The sequence below is a fragment of the Nematolebias whitei genome, chromosome 7 (assembly GCF_014905685.2).
Source record: "Nematolebias whitei isolate Nwh7 chromosome 7, NemWhi1, whole genome shotgun sequence".
Classification (NCBI taxonomy): Eukaryota; Metazoa; Chordata; class Actinopteri; order Cyprinodontiformes; family Rivulidae; genus Nematolebias; species Nematolebias whitei.
In genome coordinates, this window is record NC_056504.1 from 22,227,540 (window position 1) to 22,235,971 (window position 8,432).

An 8,432-nucleotide genomic window follows, 5' to 3' on the forward strand; every position below is an offset into this window, starting at 1 on the left:
AGGTTTATTCTTTCTGCAGAAAGGAGTTGCTGCCTGCGTGGTCAGAACACAACACAGCACACTGGATTCTTAAAGAGACAGTACATATTATTTATACATGTTTCGTGCGTCACAATAAAATTCTATCATAATGGGAGGATAAGTTCCTCAGGTTGACACTATACACAAGTTCTTGTTATCAGTACGAGATGATGTTATTCTTCTTGTTGAAGCCGTGTTCTGTAACAAGTCTTCTGTCCATGTGACTAGAACATTCTGAAAAACATTGTGGAGCTGGTATTTTTTAATTAGATTTGTAACAGTCTTTTTTCATGAGCTAGAACATTCTGAAAAAGAAAAACATTTTGATACGAAAAGCGTAAAGTTCTGTATCTTTGCCTCTTCTGCGGGTGGTGGAATACAAGGACGTTTGCAGGAGCAGGACAAAAGTTCACATTTACAAGAGTTTACCAGAGTTCACATACACACACCAACTTTGAAAGTCTGCAGAATGAGCATGGATTAAATAATATTTAAACAATACATGTTAGTTTATTAATTTTTTCACACTAGCAGAGCCAAATACACCAATAAAAACCGAGAAGTGTTGAAAGATAAAAGGTGTTTTTAGCACTATCCAACTGTAGAAAAACAACTGTACTAAGTGTGTTTGTGAACTAGAATGAAAAACTGTGCAAAAGACAGATAAATCCAGAAAACAGAGACGACTCGAGCAAACAATTCACTCGAGCTACCGACAGACAAACAGGAAATGACACAATACGTCTCACCACGAACGTGCAACGTCAACCAGGAGAGAACACTTTAAACTCTTTATGTGAGATTTATAAGTGTATTAAGTGCAGGCTCATTTCTTACCTTACTAGTTGTTTAGTAAATAACATAATAACATTATTAACTTACTTTTTATCAGAATCAGAGAGATTTATTTGAAATACACACCACATGTGGTACATGAGGTGGGACAAAACTATGTACACAGGGTCCCAGTTACATCCAACAAAAACACAAATTGTAAAGAAAAACATTAGTAAAATCCGAGTCATGAACGAAGAATATTCTACATTCACTAAACTAAGAATGCACAAGGCTAAGAATACACTAAGCACTAATGGTACAAAAACAATGCACCAAAACAACAGCAGCACAATCATGAGTCCGCGCGAGCAGATGAGGACTAATGAACACAGCAACACAAAATAATCAGCAGCATGAGGTCAGCATCATGGATAGTCAGCAGCACATATCAACAACCAAGTGGCACTACAGCAATTTTCACAGTTTTTTTTTCCCCACAGTGATTTTTCCTGATTAGAGATTCATGAGTCTAACAGCCTCAGAGTAGAAGCAGTTCCTTAGTCTAGTGGTTCTACACTTAATGCTCCTTAACCTCCTGACTTGAGGTAAGCAGGGCAAAAATGTTTGTGCTGGGTTAGTGGGGTCCTTCATGATGCAAGTGGCCCTCTTCCTGCATCTGGAGGTGTAGATGTCTGTGACGGTGGGGAGACTGACTCCAACAGACTTCTGTGCAGCCTTCACCACTCTCTGCAGAACTTTTATTTCTGCAGCTGTGCAGCCTCCATGCCACACATTGATGCTGGAGCACAGGATGCTCTCCACTGCACACATGTAGAAGGAGGTGGGGATTGAGCTTCCCAGACCAGCTCATCTCGGCCGTCTGAGGAAGTAGAGTCTCTGATGAGCTTTCTTGATCAGGCTGGTAGTGCTGTTGCCCCAGATGAGTTTATCATTCAGCTTGTAGCTTGAGACCACTTCCACCGCAGATCCTCCTATGTTGAAGTCCACAACCATCTCCTTCGTCTTCTTGGTATTGATGTGATTAGCTAAAGTTATTAAACAGCATGGGATAAATTTTCATTGTTATGCTAATGATACACAGTTCTATTTGGCCATCCATCCATCCATTTTCTTATGCTTATTCGGGGTCGGGTCGCAGGGGTAGCAGCCTAAGTAGGGAGGCCCAGACTTCCCTCTCTCCAGCCACTTGGTCCAGCTCCTCCGGGGGAATTCCGAGACGTTCCCAGGCCAGCCGAGAAACATAGTCCCTCCAGCGTGTCCTGGGTCTTCCTCTGGGCCTCCTCCCGGTGGGACGTGTCCGGAAAACCTCACCAGGGAGGCATCCTAAACAGATGCCCGAGCCACCTCAACTGGCTCCTCTCAATGTGGAGAAGCAGCGGCTCTACTCTGAGTCCCTCCTGGATGGTCGAACTTCTCACCCTATCTCTAAGGGAGAGCCCAGACACCCTGCGGAGAAAACTCATTTCGGCCGCTTGTATCCGAGATCTCGTTCTTTCGGTCACAACCCAAAGCTCATGACCATAGATGAGGGTAGGAACATAGATCGATCGGTAAATTGAGAGCTTCGCCTTTTGACTCAGCGCTCTCTTCACCACGACAGACTTGTACAACACCCGCTTCACTGCAGACAATGCACCTATCCGCCTATCGATCTCACATTACATTTTCCCCTCATTTGTGAACAAGACCCCAAGATACTTGAACTCCTCCACTTGGGGCAGGACCTCCTTTCTGACCTGGAGAGGGCACTCTACCCTTTTCCGGCTCAAGACCATGGCCTCGGATTTGGAAGAACTGATCTTCATCCCGGCCGCGTCGCACTAGGCTGCAAACCGCTCCAGCGAAAGCTGTAAATCATGATCTGATAAAGCCAACAGGACCACATCATTTGCAAAAAGCAGAGACACAATCCTAAGGCCACCAAAACGGATCCCCTCAACACCTTGGCTGCGCCTAGAAATTCTGTCCATAAAAGTTATGAACAGAATCAGTGACAAAGGGCAACCTTGGCGGAGTCCAACTCTCACCGGGAACAAGCCCGACCTACTTCCGGCAATGCGGACCAGGCTCTGACACTGGTCATACAGGGACCTAACAGCCCGTATCAAAGGGCCCGGTACCCCATACTCCCAGAGTACTCCCCACAGGGTTCCCTGAGGGACGCGGTCAAATGCCTTCTTCAAGTCTACAAAGCACATGTAGACCGGTTGGGCAAACTCCCACGCACCCTCCAGGACCCTGCTTAGAGTGTAGAGCTGGTCCAGTGTTCCACGACCAGGACGAAAACCGCACTGCTCCTCCTGAATCTGAGGTTCGACTATCTGACAGACCCTCCTCTCCAGAACCCCCGAATAGACCTTACCAGGGAGGCTTAAGAGTGTGATCCCCCTGTAGTTTGGAACACACTCTACGGTCCCCCTTTTTGAATAGGGGGACCACCACCCCGGTCTGCCAATCCAGGGGAACTTCCTCCGATGTCCACGCAATATTGCAGAGTCGCATAAGCAAACACAACCCTACAACATCCAGAGCCTTAAGGAACTCTGGGAGAATCTCATCCACCCCTGGGGCCCTGCCACCGAGGAGCTTTTTAACCACCTCGGTGACCTCAGCACCAGAGATTGGAGGGCCTGACCCAGAGTCCCCAGGCTCCGCTTCCTCAGTAGAAGACGTGCCGGTGGGATTGAGGAGGTCTTCAAAGTATTCCGCCCACCGACCCACAACATTCCGAGTTGAGGTCAGTAGCACACCACTCCCACTATAAACAGTGTTGGTGGCGAACCGCTTACCCCCCGAGACGCCGTATGGTGGGCCAGAATCGCCTCGAAGCCGTGCATAAGTCATTCTCCATGGCCTCTCCAAACTCCTCCCATGCCCGAGTTTTTGCCTCAGTGACCACCCGAGCCGCATGTCGCTTGGACTGCCGGTACCCATCAGCTGCTTCCGGAGTCCCACAGGCCAAAAAGGCCCGATAGGACTCCTTCTTCAGCCTGACAGCATCCCTCACCGACGGTGTCCACCACCAGATTTGAGGGTTGCCGCCGTGACAGGCACCGACAAGCTTGCAGCTGCAGCTCCGGTAAGCCGCTTCGACAATAGATGCATGGCCCACTCGGACTCAATGTCCCCCACCTCCCTCGGAACATGTTCGAAGTTCTCCCAGAGGTGGGAGTTAAAGCTCCGCCTCACAGGAGACTCTGCCAGATGTTCCCAGCAAACCCTCACAATACGTTTGGGTCTGCCAGGTCTGACCAGCATCCTCCCCCATCATCGGAGCCAACTCACCACCAGGTAGTGATCAGTGGACAGCTCCGCCCCTCTCTTAACCCGAGTGTCCAAGACATGTGGCCGCAGATCAGATGAGACGACAACAAAGTCGATCATCGAACTGCGGCCTAGGGTGTCCTGGTACCAAGAGCACATATGCACCCTTAGGCCTGAACATGGTGTTCGTTATGGACAATCCATGACAAGCACAGAAGTCCAATAACAGAACACCACTCGGGTTCAGATCAGGGGGGCTGTTCCTCCCAACCACACCCCTCCAGGTCTCACTGTCATTGCCCACGTGAGCATTGAAGTCCCCCAGCAGAACGAGGGAGTCCCCAGGAGGTGCACTTTCCAGTACCCCAACCAAGGACTCCAAAAAGGGTTGATAATCTGAACTGCCGCTTGGTGCATAAGCACAAACGACAGTCAGAACCCGTCCCCCCACACATAGGCGGAGGGAGGCCACCCTCTCATTCATCAGGGTGAACCCCAACACACAGGCACCAAGATGGGGGGCAATAAGTATGCCCACTCCTGCTCGGCACCTCTCACCAGGGTCAACTCCAGAGTGGAAGAGTGTCCAACCCCTCTCAAGTAAACTGGTTCCAGAGCCATGCGTAGAGGTGAGTCCAACTATTTCTAGCCGGAACCTCTCAACCTCACACACCAGCTCAGGCTCCTTTCCCACCAGTGAGGTGACATTCCACATCCCAATAGCCAGCTTCTGTAGCCGAGGATCAGACCGCCAGTGTCCCCGCCCTCGGCCACCAGCCATCCCACATTGCACCCGACCCCTTTGGCCCCTCCCACAGCTGGTGAGCCCATGGGAAGGGGGAACCACGTCTCCTCTTCAGGATGTGCCCGGCTGAGCTCCATGGGTAAAAGCCCGGCCACCAGATGCTTGCCTGCGTGCCCCACCTCCAAGCCTGGCTCCAGAGTGGTGCCCCGGTGACCCACGTTCGGGCGAGGGAACATCAAGTAATTTCTTTTTCTCATCATAGGGGTTTTTGGAGTTCTATTTGTCCATCTAATTATATAACAAACAAACCAGAGACCTTCTTATCACAAGCAGAACTGGTTTGTTCCACTTTGGAGTATGCTGTTGGGGGAAGAATCAGTTTTGCTGTGTGTTTCCTTGACTGATGAAGCCTTCCGGACTGAAGGCAAAATGTTTCAGCATAAAAAAAAGAGAAACTGTCCAGATGACTTAACTATAAAATGTTGGTTTCCTAACAGAGCACTTCGCTCTCAGACTGCAGGTTTACTTGTGGTTCCTAGAGTTTCCAAAAGCAGAATGGGAGGAAGATTTTTCAGTTATCAGGCTCCTCTCTTGTGGAACCAACTTCCAGTTTCTGTCCGTGAGGTGGATACATCGTCCAGTTTTAAGACTGGGCTTAAGACTTTCCTTTTTGCTAAATCCTATAATTAGTGTTGGCTTGTCATGCTTTCTTAAACTTAGACTACTAGAGGACAAATTGACCTCATTTCCTTAAAGGAATTGTTAAAATTGAATAGTTTTCATTTGATACTATCTCTATCTTAACATGTGATTTTGACCTGCAATTGTATATATGTTCCTATCAAACCCAGCCAGTTGAAGCAGATGGCCACTTGTCCTGAGCCTGGCTCTGCTAAAGGTTTCTTCCTCACAAGGGAGTTTTTGCTTTCCACTGTTGTCTTCATGCTTCCTCAAGATGAGTTCTGTGATGGAGTAAAATTCAAAGCAGTCTGCTCCTCAGATACTGTAAATAATGTTAAATTGTTACTTTTATATATTGTCGTGGCTGGTTACCACGTCGTGTTCAAGACAGCTGAGACATCGCCCTCGGTATAAAAGATTTATTTGACAGACAGGGTTACAGGTATTCAGAGACAAACAATTACATTTGTAAAATATATGCATATATTTGGAGCATTAAAAGAACGAACCGTCTCGGTCTGGTCTTCCCCGGAAATGCTCGCTGGGCATGTGTCATTTCCGGTTTTTATCAAAGCTTGAGAAAGCTAGCTCTTCTGATTGGTTTAGCCTTTCGGTTGCCATGGTTACTGGTCTAGCCCGCCCCCTGAAGGACGTTAGTTTCTACATTCCACAGATAAAAAGTTTATGGCACACTGAAATCGGTTCTTTGTTTTAGCTCTGTTTCAGTTAACTTGATTATACCTTAGTGATACCAAATGATCTTGAGTTAAAATTGTTTCTTTCTAGGAATAATTAATAACTATTAATTATTAACTAACTCATGTTTATGTGTTCTTAATTTATTTGTGTTTTAGTTCAGTTGAAGTCACCCTGCTCCCACATCTAGTAACATTCTGTTTTAGCTTACTGTGAAGATCAAACCTGTGTCCTCTCATCTAAACCGACCCTGTATCCAACAATTATTAAACAATTAAATGTTAATTGTTATTATTAAGAGAGAACCTGAGGGATTTTACTTAGTCAAACTATATTAAGTCTAAATTAAAGAAATGTGTTCTAGCTTTATTTATGTTAATCAGTCTGCTATCTGGCATGATTTGATTGCTTGTAATATATCAAATGTGAACTTGTAAAATTATCATTAGCTGATATAAGATTATATGTAAAGGTAAAATAGTTAGAATTAGTAAACATTTTCTATAAATATAGTTCAACCCTGGAAGAAAGACACACATTTGACTGCTTGATAGGAAATATAAAAAGGTATAAAAATATGAAATCCAACAATCCCTCTTTTGATCTCCCCATATTCATGGGAGATCACACCCTTTTGGATTTGTCCAGATGGAAGTGACCCAAACTTACTGCAACCCTCCAGGGGTCCTGGACCAGACCCCTGGTTCAAACCCTTCAAAACCTGTAAAAAATACCAAATGCATAAACCTTTATAAAAATACAAAAAACTACAACACTCCTAGTAAAAGAAAAATACCCAACACACTAAAATAAGTAAACTCTACCCTAATACCCTGATGCATGCTCAATAATCCAGGTAGAAAAATCTAAAATTTTTGAATGTCCAGAGGACCAGATTTAACTATTTTAGATCTACCCTAATACCAAAATTGACCTCCTGTTAAACCACCTTTAAAATACCCCGTGGTATTTTTAGAATGATGAAATGCCCAATTGAATGGAGTAAAATTTTGAATAGTTAAGAGTTTCCAATTGAATCCACGACCCTTCTCTGGTTGTTTTTCAGAATGACTGAAAGGAAAGACAAGACGCTCATGTTAAACAGGAAAAGACAACACACTCAATTTAAACAGGACTCTCTAGCAGGCCTTCGGTTCTTGAGCTTGCGGTGGGAGGCCTTGTTCGTCCACAAGGGTCCTTTTGGTGCTCGGCGGGATTCGGCCCCGCGGAGATATCTTCATGTAAAGTCCTCAGAACCTTTATCAGTCTGATCAGACATTCTAAATGACGTGTGTGTGCATTGGGACAAAACTAAAATCAGTTTGACGCGTCTTCTGTTCTTCACGGTCAGGGCTGGGAATCTTCCATCCATCCTTCCCCGTTCCACCTGACTGACCGACTTAGGCAGAGCGGAGACTTCTTTCTCCACGTTTGCTACTGCCTTTTTCTACCAGGACAAAGGGGCAAAGAGTGAGCTCCCACGACGGTCCTGTCACCTCCTCCAGGTGTAGCGGGGAGCTGTCCTCCTGATGTTTCCAGCAGATCAGCCTCCATCTGGTCCAGTGATCGATTCAGCTCCTCTGCAGGGGCGCACTGGTTGTGGTCGGAACAGGTGTCACTCTCATTCTGGAGACCGATGGCGTGTGATGTTCTCTTTACCACCTGGTGGCGTCCTGTCCCTCTTTTCAGCAGGACCCAGTCCGGTGTGATGGTCCGTAGTCAATCTCCTCGGTCAGAGATTCTCCCTCCTGATGAGAAAAGCTGGACACCAAAGCTTGCAAATTGTTAAACACCCTGTATGGCCTTTTGATTATTTTATCTGTGGGATCCATGACCCATTTGTGGGCCTGATCAAAAAAACTAACTGTGGTTACTTCCTAGTGAGTAAAACCTGTTTCTTAATTATGGGACACCCTGATGGTTATTATTGCTACTGCTAGTGTGTACTCTTACACTGTAATGTTATAATAAAACAGAGTGTGTAAAACTGAAATACAATGCTATTCTTACATCCATCTATACACTTGAAACTGAAATGAGCTACATACTGTAAGGATGGTACCATTTACTGGCCCTGTTTGTGTCTGTGTGTCCCTTGTGTGTTCTCTTTAGTTTAATTGATGCCACCCTTGTCTCGTCACAGCTGTTTGTAATCACGTCTCGTTTTGTCCTTGTATAAAAGCTGTCTGTTCTGTCTTGTTCCTCGTCGGGTCGTATTCGTTGGGTC